Raw genomic sequence first — 15,503 nt, 5'->3', positions numbered from 1 at the left:
CAGTGAATCTATTTCAGTTTTGACATTGCAAATAAGAACAGAGGAGTGGCGTCATGTTAGAGGGCGCGGCGCTCGATCGCGGTTCAAATCCTGCTGGGCGTATTGTAGTTTTCTTTTAATTGCTTCAAAATTTTTATATATTTGATTAAATTTCTCTTATATTTTTTCAAAAATCGAAATTGAAATTTTAACCATACTATATGTACGTTTTTATTAGTTTGGTTGTTCTTGCACATTCTTAAAGTCACATCAGCAGTTAGTTTGACTTAGATTTGGTAGATGGCGCTGTAGCAGTGAATCTATTTCAGTTTTGACATTGAAAATCAGAATATAAGGGTGGCGTCAAGGTAGAAAGCGCGGCGCTTGATCACGAGGTCTCAAACCCAGAGCGTGTCGTAATTTTTTTTAATTGTTTCTAAATTTTTATATATTTAATTAAATGAGTTTTCTATTTCATTTATATTTTTAAATACATCGAAATTGAAATTTGAACCATACTAAATGTGCTTTGGTTCAGGGTAGTATCTAGTCGAGCGCTCTCGACTAGAGTTTTCTTACTTTTTTCATACATATTTCGTTTTTTATAAAATAGATACTTATTTTATTCTTTTTTCTAATTGAAAAATTTTATAAGTTTAAATTTGTTTCTTCTTAAATAGCCCTCATATATGTATGTATGTATGCATATATGCATGTATATGTATGTACATAAGTCTTGTAAGGCGGCCTTTTTGCCCACCTTACATGTTGAATTATAGTTGTTAAGTTCACATGAGATTTGTAGCAAGTAGGCTAATGAATTGAATCGAAGTAAATTATAGTCGTTGAGTTTATATGAGATTTGTAGCAAGGAAGGTAATGAATTGAATTGAAATGAGTTATAGTCGTTAAGTTTATATTATATTTGTAGCGACTAAGTTGATGAATTGAATTGAATTGTATTTGGTTAATTTTTATAGTGGTTGAATTTGTATTATGCTCGTAGCGATTAAGTTGGGTTGGATTAGCCATTAAGTTAATATCTTATAGTTGTGGTATAATTTTGATAGATAATAAGTTAGATAGCAAGCACACTAAGCGCTAGTTTGTAAGATAATTAAGTAGATATAGGTGCCATAGCTATTAACTCCAGACAGTAAGAAAAATTCAAATTAGTGGGCGGGCACACGATCAGCAATGCAACCGTGCGGTTTGAAAGCTCGCGGTTGTGGATTGCATTGCTGGTCGCGTGGTGAAATCTGGAGAGCGGGAGGAGAAGCTTGAAAGCTGCACACAGAGTTCAGTAAGTTTTTGGCTCTCGGTTTGAGCAGTAGTAGGAAGTTTTTGGCTCTCGGTTTGAGCAGTAGTAGTCAGTTTTTAGCTCTCGGTTTGAGCAGTCGAAAAGTAAAAAGATAAAAGAAAAGGAAATCAAAGAGAACTGATAGGTGCAGGGTAGAAGGTATAAGGTAATATTGGAAATAAAATAAGAAAAGTATATAGTAACAGTTGAGCACTTATTTGTAGTTAGTATGCTAACAATAATTCACTAGCAATTATAACAATACTAACAGGTAGTTATAACGAGGTCCAACCCCGTTCGCCAGACGGTTAAAACTCTGGCATGCAAAAACCGCGTGGTCTGGAGCGAACGCCGGCGACAACGCTGGGCGTTCCTCGATCCGCGGTCTACCAATCATAGTAGCCCTACTAATACCCCGCAATACGCCTTTGCAACCCCGACCCCAGCGATCTTGAGTGCGCTTGATCGCGCCACTCGATCGCTGCAGCCTTCCCACGTGCGAACGTGTAGGCGTGGTCGGCGAGTTCAGGCTGCGTGGCCGTTTGATACGGAATAACTCCCCCTCCCTCTCCTATTTCTCTAACCACGTAAAGTCCCGTATCTACATACAAATTTCTTGTGAGTTATGGCCCTGGGCAGACTGGCCCCGGCTGGAAAACAAATGTAACCTTACAAGTGGCGCCCGAGCAGGGACCCGGGGCTAGAGAGAGTGTGGTATACGGGCGGCGTAAAAACCCGCCGGCATACCCAAATAGAGGTGACGGGTAATAGAGGTGATTGTGTAGTTATTTGGCGGTTAATTTGAATATAGGCAGTGTGCGCATAAAAGCAGCAAAAGGCAAGAACATTCATGGAAAGTGCGAGAATTAAAAAGTGAAGACACCCTACGACGGCCGCGGGGTCGGGGGGTCAGAAATTTCGGGAACCGTCGAGCGAAAAACGGGACTAGAAAACCGTTGCGGCGCCGAAAAGTACAGTGCGTGCGAAAATATTACGCAGAAGCGTAAAACCGAAAACGCATGCGCATAAGCATGTGCACGCGCGGGGGCAGCGTAGCGAGCGTCGCCGAAATGAAGCAACGAGAAGTGGTAAGAGCAGAGTGTGTATATATGTATGCAAACATCGAAAGTAAGTAACAGAGGAGAAGTGAAAGCGCTTAGTGCCGACGGCAAGCGAATATACCCGCCATAAGAAAGTGTAGTTGTGAAAAAGAAACAGTCAAGAAAACGCGCGTAGTCAAGGGTGCAAGTGTGCATATATATACGTGAGTTAATGTAAGGATTAGCGGGGAGAGAACGAAAAGTGAAATAGTGAAGTGTATATATGTGTGTGCGCATAGACGAGTGCGCATATGTATATATATATATATATATATATATATATGTATATATGTATATATATATATATATATATATATGTATATATATATATATATGTATGTATGTATGTATAGGCACGTGTGACAATTAGTTAAGAGAGGGTGAGCGGCGGAGTGTATATATGTATGTGCGTGGGTGCATGCGTGCGTATATATGTATATACACGCGAAGCGCTCAGTTAAGAGAGTGAATAGTGAAGAGTACTATGCGCGCATAGACAAGGGAACATACATACATATGTGCATATGTAGGTGAGAGAACGAATTGAGAGAGAGAGAGCGATCGGCCAAGCGTATGTGTATGATTATGCACATATGACACTGAGCGATTTTTCGGTATGCTTGCGCATGCGGGTGCGTGTATGTGTGTAATTATGCGCATATGACACCGGGCGATTTTGGCTGATGCGCATGTGACACTAGGCGATTTTTCGGATGCGCATATGACACGAGGCGATTTTGATCCTGGGAGTGGACAATAGGCCGAGACCAGTGAAAATAAAATAAAATAAAATAAAATAAAATAAAAAAAAATAAAATAAAATAAAATAAAATAAAACAAAATAAAATAAAATAAAATGAAATAAAATAAAATTAAATAAAATAAAATAAAATAAAACGCACTGGAACGGAGCGAAGCGGAACATAGTAAGGTTAAGTAGGATAGAGCGAAGCGAAGAAAAGCAAGGGAGATAAAGCGAAGCCAAGTCAAGTGAAGATGAAGTGAGGCGATATGAGATAAAGTGAAGAGAAAATGCGGCAAGAAGAACTGAAGCGGAGTGAATCGGAATAAAAGCGGAGTAATAAAGATAAGGGTAAAGGGAGATAAAAGCAGGCGGAACAAGCAGAGACGGGGAAGTCAAGTAAAGTAACTAGAGTAAAGAGAAAAGGAGTAAGTCGAGTAAAACGGTAGTGAAAGCAAAGCAAGTGGAAGTGAACGAACTAGGATAAAGGCATAAAGTTGAGTTGGATGAGCGAACGGAAAGTGAGAAAAGGAAGGGGAATATGATCAATTAGGAAGTAAAATTGGAAGAAAAGAAAAGAGATGAAACAAAGTAAAATAATCTAAACTAGGTTAAGAAAGAACAAAGAAAAGAAATAAAACAAAATAGATTAAGAAGGATAAAGAAAGCGAAATAAAAATAAAGTAAATCAAGAAGGGCAAAGAAAGAGAAGTGAAGTAAACTGAGGAGAATAAAAGTAAAGAAATAAAAGAAAGTACATTAAGAAGAATAAGATAAAAGAGAATAAAATAGATTAAGACCAATGAAGAAAAGTAAACCAAAACTAGAATAAGTGTAATATAAGACAGTTGTATAAGACAGAATTGTATAAGATAATACAAATTTGGGAAAAATATATATATATATAATAATAAAGAAAGAGTAAAAAAAAAAAAAAAAAAAATACATAAATAAGAAAAAAAAAAACAAGTAAGAACGTTGCAGTCGGGCGCTACCGACTGCGAAATACTCATTCACAGTCCCTTTGTAAATTTAATTTAATTTGGCTTTAAAAAAAATTAGTACAAAACAATTATGCTTTTTGATTATCTTGTAGCTTTTGGTGATTTTTATCGAGTAATCGATAATTATTATATTAATCGTGCACTTTTTGAGTACAAATGTATGGTAATTTTCGTTGATAGCTTTCGGTCACACCTATTGCAGATTCTTTAGCGTTTGCTTACATTACAAAAGCGCGCTTTTTAGCATTCTAAGAATTGCGATTGATTTCTGGATTTTCTAGCTGTTATTGTAGTTTTGTCAGATGACGCTCTGTTATTAGCTTATTGTATTTTAGCTACCAGTTTGTAAAGCAAAGCGATAGCGTGGGCGCTAAAGGCGTCGCAAGTTATGTTACAGTGGCGAAGGTTCAAGTCCCCATCAAGGTTAAGTTTTTTTTTTCATACATATTTCGTTTTTTATAAAATAGATATTTTATTCTTCTTAAAAAGCCCTCATATATGTATGTACGCATATATGCATGTATATGTATGTACATACATAAGTCTGCACGCATATGTAGCATCAAGCATTCCAGCCTTTCTTATGCACGCGCTCATTTGTATGTGTGTATGTATGTACACATAAATGCATACTCTAGCGTTGAAATGAGACTGATTTGTTTTTGCTTTGTTCTTGAATTTACCATCCGCTACTCTCATAACAAGAATCTTATTTTTGGATTTCATTTTAATTACTATTGTTGACGGTAGGGGGTAGCGCTGTCGGTAAAGGCGCCGGCTAAATTTGTTTTTTGTTATTTTGACAAACATGGCTAGGGTGCGAGTTCAAATCCCGCGGAAAACTCTTTTTTGTAAATTGCAAATTTTTTTATTTTAGCTTCTTTTATATTTTTTAAATATTTAAATTTTATTTTTAAATTTTATAAAAATGTTTCCTTCCGTGTTATCAATGCCTATTAAGCCTATTTGTATATACATGTACATACATAGATAGCTCAAGCATATAAATGTCGCAATTTGATACTACAAATGCCGATTGCCATGCCCCTAGTGGCCGTAGACACCTCATTTTTGGCCAGTTCTTAGAAAGAGCTAACGGTAACGTAAATGCAAAATTTGAATGCTTACGCTCAAAAAATGTGAAAATTACAGGGTATTTTTCGATATGCCACGCCCCCAAAGAGACGTGACAATTATTTTTGGGGCATTGATAGAGGAGGTTACCAGTAACTCAACTATCCAAATTTGAAGCTTTTAGCTCTTAAACTGTAGGAGATATAAAGTTTTGCGGTTTGCCACGCCCCCTTTGGGCGGACATATATCCACCATAGCTTGTTGGACTTGGGTGGTCAACTCGCGTATATATACCAAATTACAAGTCTCTAGCATCAATAGTGCCTAAAATATAGGCAAATTTGAAAAATTACTCTATCTTCAGGTCCGATTTGCCACGCCCACAGTAGGCGTAGACATAAAATTTTTCCATCAATCATTATGGAATTATAGCATTAGCTCACGTGCGAAATTTCAACGTTCTAGCTTTAGAACTTTATGAGATACAGTTTTATCTGATTTGCCACGCCCCCAATGGGTGTAGATATATCCACCATAGCTTTTTGGACTTGGGGGGTCAACGCGGATCTACATACCAAATTTCAACTTTCTAGCTCTTCAACTAACATGATTTCTGATATATCGGAAAATGCATTTTCCGATTTGCCACGCCCCTAAATCGGTGCTATACACGAGTATGTGTTCCAAATTTCAAGTCTCTAGCTTCAATAGCGGCGAAATGAACTGCGTTCATACGGACAGACGGACAGACGGACGGACGGACAGACGGACGGACAGCAAGACGGACATTGCACAAAACCAATATACTAATTCACTTCGTGAATGAGTATAAAAAGGAAAAAATAAATAAATAAGAAAAAAAAAAGGAAAAGGAGAGAAAAGAAGAGCTAAACGACCGGAGATCGTTAGTATAAGTAACCAAAGACACAGAGCACCCAGGCATCAAGGATGGAAGGAGCGGCGTCCCACAGTTCGGGACTGAACGTCGGCTGGGTTTACCAGCGCTGCAAAGAAGAGTTGATAGCGGTTGCACGAGATCTCGGCCTTGACGACGAGGGCCGCGTGGAGGATTTAAGAAAGAGGTTGTCGTCCTACATCCACAGATGGCCGCGGAGTTCGAGAACGAGAGGAGTCAACACAGAGAGCAAGGAAGGAAGGCTACGGTGGAGACCATCTGGCCCAAGCCAGTGGAGGTGCGGCAGAACAATCCTTTTCGCGCAAAGACAGCTGATCCCCGATCTAGAGGACAAGCCGAGGGGCAGAGGGAGACGCCTGCGACGAGACCTTCGACGGAGGCAACTAGCCGGATGATGGCCCAGGACGCTGGACCTAGGCCAAGCCGAGTTTGTTATCGATGTGCACAACCCGGACATTTCGCGCGGGAGTGTCATAACGCACAGGTGGCGTTTTGTCGACACTGTGGTCAGCGAGGCCGGACTGCGAGGGAGTGCTGCGAACGAGACAGCTCGGGAAACGGCCAGGGGCGCCCTCCAAGAGAGCGGAGCGGCGCCAATTGAACACGGGAGATGAGGAGAGGAACCCACTAAATTTGCTAATAATGCCGACCATGCTGGACCATGTCATCCTAGGTATGGACTTCCTATGCGCCATCGGCACTACGGTGCGTTGCGGCAACGCGGAGCTCGAGATGAGGATGGTGGACGACGTGGGAGAAGGAGCATCACCGTCAAGTGAACAACGAGTGGAGAAAGGCAACAGCAGTCTTGGAAAGCAACGCCATCTCGTTGAGGGAGTGAAGGAGTTGGGCTCGGAGGCGTTGCACGATGCCGCAACGCCAAAAGAGGGCCTAAAGTCGGTAGTCGCAGTGTCGACGATCGGCGTCCAGCAAGCGTCGAGCCAAGGCACACCGCCCGACGAGGACGGAGATAAGAGGAAAAGAATGGAAAAGGGAACGCCGGAGGAGAGACTTAGAGGAAGTCTCCCAGCGACAGGGAGAGGTAAAAAGGAAAGAAGCGAGATGATGGAGGACAAAAGGGGAGCTGGGCCTCCCTTGAGAGCTGTGAAGCAGAGCGAGGATTTGAGGAGCGAACCCGAGGAGCGGTCGCCGGAGTTTAAATCAGTCGAGTTGGAGAAGGAAGGTGAGCCCGAGGGCGGCCCACTGACAAGAGAAGCAGCAGAGAGTGAATACGGAGGACATGAACGATCCGCGCCCAATAGCAAGGAGTGGCCGGACGAGTTAGAGAGAGAATTGCAAGAATTCCTCGAGGCAGAGTTGGCATTGTTCGAGGACCTCAGAGGCGTGACGCACATCGCTGAGCATAGCATCCGGATGAAGGACGACAAGCCTTTGAAGCAAAGGTACTACCCTAAAAATCCGGCTATGCAAAAGGTGATCGATGAACAGGTGGACGAGCTGCTTCAAGCTGGAGCGATCGAACCGTCGAAGAGCCCACACAGCGCACCCATAGTGTTGGTCAAGAAAAAGACTGGGGATTGGCGCATGTGCGTAGATTATCGACAGCTCAACGCTCACTCAGTCCCGGATGCGTACCCTGTTCCGCGGATTCTTCACATTTTGGAGAAGTTACGACACGCACGAATCATATCCACGCTGGATCTAAAAAGCGGTTACTGGCAGATCCCAATGGCGGCGGATAGCAGGGAGTACACGGCGTTCACCGTGCCAGGCAGAGGATTGTTCCAATGGCGAGTGATGCCATTCGGTTTGCATTCGGCGGGGGCGACATTCCAGAGGGCATTGGATACGGTCATCGGGCCCGACATGGAGCCTCACGCGTTTGCGTATCTAGACGACATAGTGGTCATCGGAGCGTCGAAGGAGCAACACGTGGCCAACCTGAAGGAAGTGTTCCGACGGTTGCGAAAGGCCAATCTCAGACTCAACAGAAAGAAATGTAGCTTCTTTCGGGAGAAGTTGGCGTACCTTGGCCACGTGATAAGCGGAGAGGGGATTTGCACTGATCCCGCGAAGGTCGAGGCGATCCAGAGCCTCCCATCACCTTCGAATCTCAAGGAGCTGCGGCAGTGCCTAGGAATGGCATCGTGGTATCGACGCTTTGTACCAAACTTCGCGTCACTGGTACAACCGATGACGAAGCTGCTGAAGAAGGGCCAGAAGTGGATCTGAAGCGAGGAGCAGGAGGAGGCGTTGCAGAAACTCAAGGAGAGTTTGACAACCGCGCCTATTCTGGCCTGTCCCGACTTCTCGGCCAAATTCGTGTTGCAGACCGACGCCAGCGACTACGGCCTCGGCGCAGTGCTGACACAAGAAGTCGAGGGGCAGGAGCGAGTGATAGCATATGCCAGTCGGAAGTTACTGAAGGCGGAGCTAAACTACTCGGCCACAGAGAAGGAGTGCCTCGCGATCGTCTGGGCGATCCGAAAGATGCGATGCTACCTGGAAGGCTACAGATTCGACGTGGTTACGGATCACCTAGCACTGAAGTGGCTCAACTCCATAGAAAGTCCCACGGGCAGGATCGCTCGGTGGGCGCTAGAGTTGCAGCAATACCAGTTCGACATACGTTATCGTCGAGGAAGCTTAAACGTAGTGGCAGACGCATTGTCCCGACAGCCCATAGACAGTTGCGAGCAGGCCGTGGAAGAAAATCGCCCTTGCGGGTGGATCAAAAGGATGCGTGAAAGGATCGCGAAGGAGCCCGAGAAGTTCCAGGATTATGTGGAGGAGAACGGGCAGTTATATCGGAATTTAGGCCATCGGATAGACGATGAGGATTTTATCCCGTGGAAGCTCTGCGTCCCTAGCAGTTTGAGGGGCAGAGTGATGAAAGAGTGTCACGACGCTCCCACGGCCGGACATCAAGGTGTGAGGAAAACGGCAGCACGACTTGCACAAAGGTATTATTGGCCGGGCACGTTTCGAGACGCCGCCAAGTACGTGAGGTGTTGCAAAACGTGCCAAAGATTCAAATGCGTACAACAAAAGCCGCCCGGGCATATGCTCACCAGGCAGGTGGCGGAGCCAATGGCGGTCTTGTGCGCAGACTTCGTGGGACCTTTGCCTCGTTCCAAGCGTGGGAACACAATGTTGTTGGTGTTCCACGACGCTTTCGCTAAATGGGTGGAGCTGGTGCCGTTGAGGAGAGCTACTACCGCCCTACTACAACTGGCGTTCCGGGAACGCATACTCGGCAGGTTTGGAGTACCCAGGACCTTCGTTTGCGACAACGGTGTACAATTTGCAAGTAGAAGTTTCAAGGCGTTCATGGAATCCCTGGGAGTAACACTCCAGTACACAGCGCCTTATTCACCACAGGAGAACCCGACGGAGAGAACGAATCGCACGGTGAAGACTATGATAGCCCAATATATCGAAGGCCACCAGAGCTCGTGGGACGAGCTGTTGCCGGAGATAACGCTGGCGGTCAATTCGAGCGTGGCCGACTCCACGGGCTTCACTCCAGCGTTTCTGATGCTAGGGCGGGAACCACGCCTACCCGCCGCTTTGTACGATGAAGTCACTCCCGGTTCGGCGACTAGAGAGACCCAGCCCGAGGCCAAAGGAGTCAAAATGAAGGAAATTTTTGACATAGTGCGTAGTAACTTGCAGCGAGCATCAAAGGATCAAGGCAGGCACTACAACTTGAGACGGCGTGACTGGAGACCAGCGTTGGGTTCGGCGGTGTTGTTACGACAACATCAACTGTCGAACGCGGTGGAAGGATTCGCGGCGAAACTGGCGCCCAAATTCGACGGCCCCTACAAGGTCATTAAGTTCCTGGTCCCCAACGTGGTGCGCCTGACGAAGGAGGGCGAACGCAAGAGGAGGGTGGCCAACATTGCGCAGTTGAAGCCATTCCATCAAGAAGATGAAGAAAGCGACACGATCCCGGAAACCGAGACCGGGGAAGCGGGGAACGTTCCTATACGGTGACCGTCAACTCATCGGGGGGCGTGACGGTCACTTTGTCGAAGTAAGGGAGGGGTGTAAGGCGGCCTTTTTGCCCACCTTACATGTTGAATTATAGTTGTTAAGTTCACATGAGATTTGTAGCAAGTAGGCTAATGAATTGAATCGAAGTAAATTATAGTCGTTGAGTTTATATGAGATTTGTAGCAAGGAAGGTAATGAATTGAATTGAAATGAGTTATAGTCGTTAAGTTTATATTATATTTGTAGCGACTAAGTTGATGAATTGAATTGAATTGTATTTGGTTAATTTTTATAGTGGTTGAATTTTTATTATGCTCGTAGCGATTAAGTTGGGTTGGATTAGCCATTAAGTTAATATCTTATAGTTGTGGTATAATTTTGATAGATAATAAGTTAGATAGCAAGCAGACTAAGCGCTAGTTTGTAAGATAATTAAGTAGATATAGGTGCCATAGCTATTAACTCCAGACAGTAAGCAAAATTCAAATTAGTGGGCGGGCACACGATCAGCAATGCAACCGTGCGGTTTAAAAGCTCGCGGTTGTGGATTGCATTGCTGGTCGCGTGGTGAAATCTGGAGAGCGGGAAGGAGAAGCTTGAAAGCTGCACACAGAGTTCAGTAAGTTTTTGGCTCTCGGTCTGAGCAGTAGTAGGAAGTTTTTGGCTCTCGGTTTGAGCAGTAGTAGTCAGTTTTTAGCTCTCGGTTTGAGCAGTCGAAAAGTAAAAAGATAAAAGAAAAGGAAATCAAAGAGAACTGATAGGTGCAGGGTAGAAGGTATAAGGTAATATTGTAAATAAAATAAGAAAAGTATATAGTAACAGTTGAGCACTTATTTATAGTTAGTATGCTAACAATAATTCACTAGCAATTATAACAATACTAACAGGTAGTTATAACGAGGTCCAACCCCGTTCGCCAGACGGTTAAAACTCTGGCATGCAAAAACCGCGTGGTCTGGAGCGAACGCCGGCGACAACGCTGGGCGTTCCTCGATCCGCGGTCTACCAATCATAGTAGCCCTACTAATACCCCGCAATACGCCTTTGCAACCCCGACCCCAGCGATCTTGAGTGCGCTTGATCGCGCCACTCGATCGCTGCAGCCTTCCCACGTGCGAACGTGTAGGCGTGGTCGGCGAGTTCAGGCTGCGTGGCCGTTTGATACGGAATAACTCCCCCTCCCTCTCCTATTTCTCTAACCACGTAAAGTCCCGTATCTACTTACAAATTTCTTGTGAGTTATGGCCCTGGGCAGACTGAGACTCTGACCCCGGCTGGAAAACAAATGTAACCTTACAGTCTGCACGCATATGTAGCATCAAGCATTCCAGCCTTTCTTATGCACGCGCTCATTTGTATGTATGTACACATAAATGCATACTCTAGCGTTGAAATGAGACTGATTGGTTTTTGCTTTGTTCTTGAATTTACCATCCGCTACTCTGGCTCTTGTTTTCTATAATGCGTCATAACAAGAATCTTATTTGGATTTCATTTTAATTACAATTGTTGACAGTAGGTGGTGGCGCTGTCGGCAAAGGCGCCGGTTCAATTTTTTTTGTTATTTTGACAAACATGGCTTGGGTGCGAGTTCAAATCCCGCGGAAAACTCTTTTTTGTAAATTGCAAATATTGTTACTTTAGCTTCTTTTATATTTTTTAAATATTGAAATTTTTTTAAAATTTTATAAAAATCTTTCCTTCTGTGTTATCAATGCCTATTAAGCCTATTTGTATATACATGTACATACATAGACAGCTCAAGCATATAAATGTCGCAATTTGATACTACAAATGCCGATTGAAACGCCCCTAGCGGCCGTAGACACTTCATTTTTGGCCAGTTCTTAGAAAGAGCTAACGGTAACGTAAATGCGAAATTTGAATGCTTACGCTCAAAAAATGTGAAAGTTACAGGGTATTTTTCGATATGCCACGCCCCCATAGAGGCGTGACAATTATTTTTGATAGAGGAGGTTACCAGTAATTCAACTATCCAAATTTGCAGCTTCTAGCTCTTAAACTGTAGGAGATATAAAGTTTTGCGGTTTGCCACGCCCCCTTTGGACGGACATATATCCACTATAGCTTGTTGGACTTGGGAGGTCAACTCGCGTATACTTACCAAATTTCAAGTCTAGTATCAATAGTGCCTAGAATATAGCCAAATTTAAAAAATCACTATATCTTCAGGTCCGATTTGCCACGACCCTAGTAGGCGTAGACATAAAAATTTTTCATGTCATAGAATTATAGCATTAGCTCACGTGCGAAATTTCAACGATTTCTTTTTGGACTTGGAGGTCAACGCGGATACCAAATTTCAACTTTCTAGCTCTTCAACTAACATGATTTCTGGTATATCGGAAAATGCATTTTCCAAATTGCCACGCCCCTAGTGGGTGGATCGGGAAAATTTTAACACTTTATAAATCGGAGTTATACACGAGTATGTGTTCCAAATTTCAAGTCTCTAGCTTCAATAGCGGCGAAATGAACTGCGTTCATACGGACAGACGGACGGACAGCAAGACGGACATTGCACAAAACCAATATACTAATTCACTTCGTGAATGAACCCTGAACCCTCCAAACAACTGATAAGTTATTTCTTGAATAATTTAATTTACAGACGTACAATCCTAATGAAACTTTCGCCACGTAATCATATTGTTTAAATGTGTGTATATTTGAAATACGCTAATTACAAAGATGATGGTGAGGGGGTGGATATAGGGGTGGGGGGTAAATTTTAACAAAACCGATAAAGAAATATCGGAATGAGTTATTGTTTTTTAGTGATGAACTCAATAAGAATATTTTGAAAAAATTTGAAGTCTCTAGCTCTTATATCTTCTGAGGTCGACGCGTTCATACATACGAACAGACGGACGGAAAGACAGAGAGACGGGGCCAAATCGACTTAGCTCGTCGCCCTGATCAAGAATACATATACTTTGTGGGGTCGGCCACGCTTCTTCTGCCTGTTGCATACATTTCAACAAAACCATTATACCGAGAGTGATCGTTGGGAGAGCGACACTTTTGTGAGAGGAAACTTAAACGTTTGAAGAATTGCTATCAAGTCTCGATGCAGAGATGGTAACTCGCTCGATATATACGGACATTTAAAAAAAATTTGAAGTCTCTAGCTCTTATATCTTCTGAGGTCGACGCGCTCATACATACGAACAGACGGACGAAAAGACAGACGGACAGGGCCAAATCGACTCAGCTCGTCGTGCTGATCAAGAATGTATATACTATATGGGGTCTGCGATGATTCCTTCTGCCTGTTACATACTTTTTCACAAAAACATTATATCCTGATCTCCCATTTTTAATGGGTTCAGGGCATAATAAATGAAATTTATAACAAAGACCCGAATTTTAGAATAAACTCGTTAAGAATATTACAAAGGCATCTCGAATTCATTACAGTATCTGACTTTGAAAATGAATTATATAGATACCTTTGAAAGTATCGCAAGCCCACTATTTAGCTTAATTCAAATAGCAAATGGCATAACACTTAGCACATTACCTTATGTAATGGTTAAAACCATAATTGAGGAACATCCAATACTTGATTCAGCTACGATACTGTTTGTACGATTGCGTCGATAAGATGCAGTCACACAAAATACGAACAAAATACAACGTGTAGTTTGACAAATCGTTTAAGTGCCTCAATAAGAGCGCCACAATAACGAGTCAAACTAAAATAAAACACGTCCAAAACTTGGTTGAGATTTATACTAACATTCGTCAGATAGTTTGTGATAACATACCCAGACGTACGCAACTGCACCACACTCAAGTGACTGATGTACTTAAAAGACTGAGCGAAAACCTTTTATACAACTCGGAAAGGCACAAACTAGATATATTCGTACCCTATATTCCTAAAACGCCCGCTACATTCCATGTGTTTGAAATTGATATAAAAATATCGCAAGATACAATGGCCCAAACTGTCGTATATTTCTTAAGGTTAGCTCATGCCAGAGGTCGATGGAAAGGCCGAAAATCTACGTAGTTTCGTAGATTCCCTAAAGGGCAGCCAATTCCTGCCATTATTACTAACTTATTAAAATCAGTTAAAGGAGAGAAGGAGCAACACTGCCAATCAGTACACCCAAGAAGTGGCAACCTTGGCAAAGGCTCTCGACGGTGTATATATAAGCGATGGCTTAACTTGTGAACTAGCACACAAATATAGTATGGCCCTAGATGTAAAAGCCATGTCCCAGAACTGCTCTATAGATAAGGTGAAACTTATCATGCAGGCGGGAACGTTTAATAGCATGAACGAAGCCGTAAGCAAATTTGTTAACAGTATCAGTCAAACGCAACAGGGCAGTCAGTTTTGTCCTGTATTAGAGACAAAATAACAGGGGTAACCGTGGGAATTACCATAGTCGAGGTAATAACCACAATAATGGTTGGAGGCCGTGCAAACTCGACGAGGCCACAATAGCGTAAGAATTGTCCAGCAAGCTATTTACCGTCAATTTAAGTCTCAATAACTTGCGTGTCATTTAAAAATGTTGCAACAAATAAAAAAAATAACATTTTTGATTGACACAGGTGCGGATATTTCAATTATAAAAGAAAATTCGGATGTTTTTCATGACATCCAAACCAATAGAATCATAGACATTCGCGGCATAGGATAATGAATACTAAACTCCAAGGGACTAGTCTCAATTGAACTACAAACAGACAAAATTTATTATTCCATACAAATTCCACATACCTCGTTCAGATTTCGCAATTCCATGCGATGGAATAATCGGACAAGACTTCATTTAAAGATTTAAAGATTTAAAGATTTAATTAATTGAACAGAATAATGTTGAACCGTCTGTTTTATCCTATAATACACCACTTTTATTAGTTCTCAAAAAGGCACTTCCGGGCACTGAAGAAAATAAATGGCGATTAGTGATTAACTACCGCCAAATAAATAAAAAATTGCTGTCCGATCAATTTCAGCTACCCCGCCTTGATTTAATGTCAGGCTTTCATCAAATTTAACTTGATAAAAACTCATGAGATATAATGCCTTTTTCGACAAACAATGGTTCGTATCGCTTTACACGATTACTATTTGGTTTAAATGTAGCGCCTAATTCATTTCATTAATAATGACAATAGCATTCTCAGGTCTAGAAACCACACAAGCTTTCCTTTACATAGATGATTTAATCGTTATTGGTTGTTCTGTATAACATATGATTAAATACTTAACAGATGTTTTTTTTAATGCTTGTAGATAAAGGAATCCTACCACATGACAACACATAAGAAGATTATGTAAAAATAATATCCCATTTGAATGGACCATAGAATGTGAGAAAGTATTCGAATATCTAAAAAATAAACTTGTTCAACTAAATCTACTACAGTACCCTGAATTTAGCAA

The 15,503-nt window shown here is 42.4% G+C and overlaps 1 long non-coding RNA gene across 1 annotated transcript; it reads left to right on the top strand.

The window, feature by feature from the left end:
* The first annotated feature begins 2,422 nt into the window (after positions 1-2,422).
* Positions 2,423-3,651, top strand: LOC149090482 (uncharacterized). Its single transcript, XR_016197592.1, has 2 exons — positions 2,423-3,315; positions 3,346-3,651. It is a non-coding gene; the product is annotated as an uncharacterized LOC149090482 (long non-coding RNA).
* Positions 3,652-15,503: the final 11,852 nt, after the last annotated feature.

The sequence above is a fragment of the Drosophila navojoa genome, unplaced genomic scaffold (genome assembly GCF_054131105.1).
Source record: "Drosophila navojoa isolate 15081-1374.11 unplaced genomic scaffold, UAZ_NAV_1.0 NAV_Backbone_111, whole genome shotgun sequence".
NCBI lineage: Eukaryota > Metazoa > Arthropoda > Insecta > Diptera > Drosophilidae > Drosophila > Drosophila navojoa.
The sequence above is the reverse complement of the archived record's forward strand: the minus strand, read 5'-3'. Positions and strand labels throughout refer to the sequence as shown.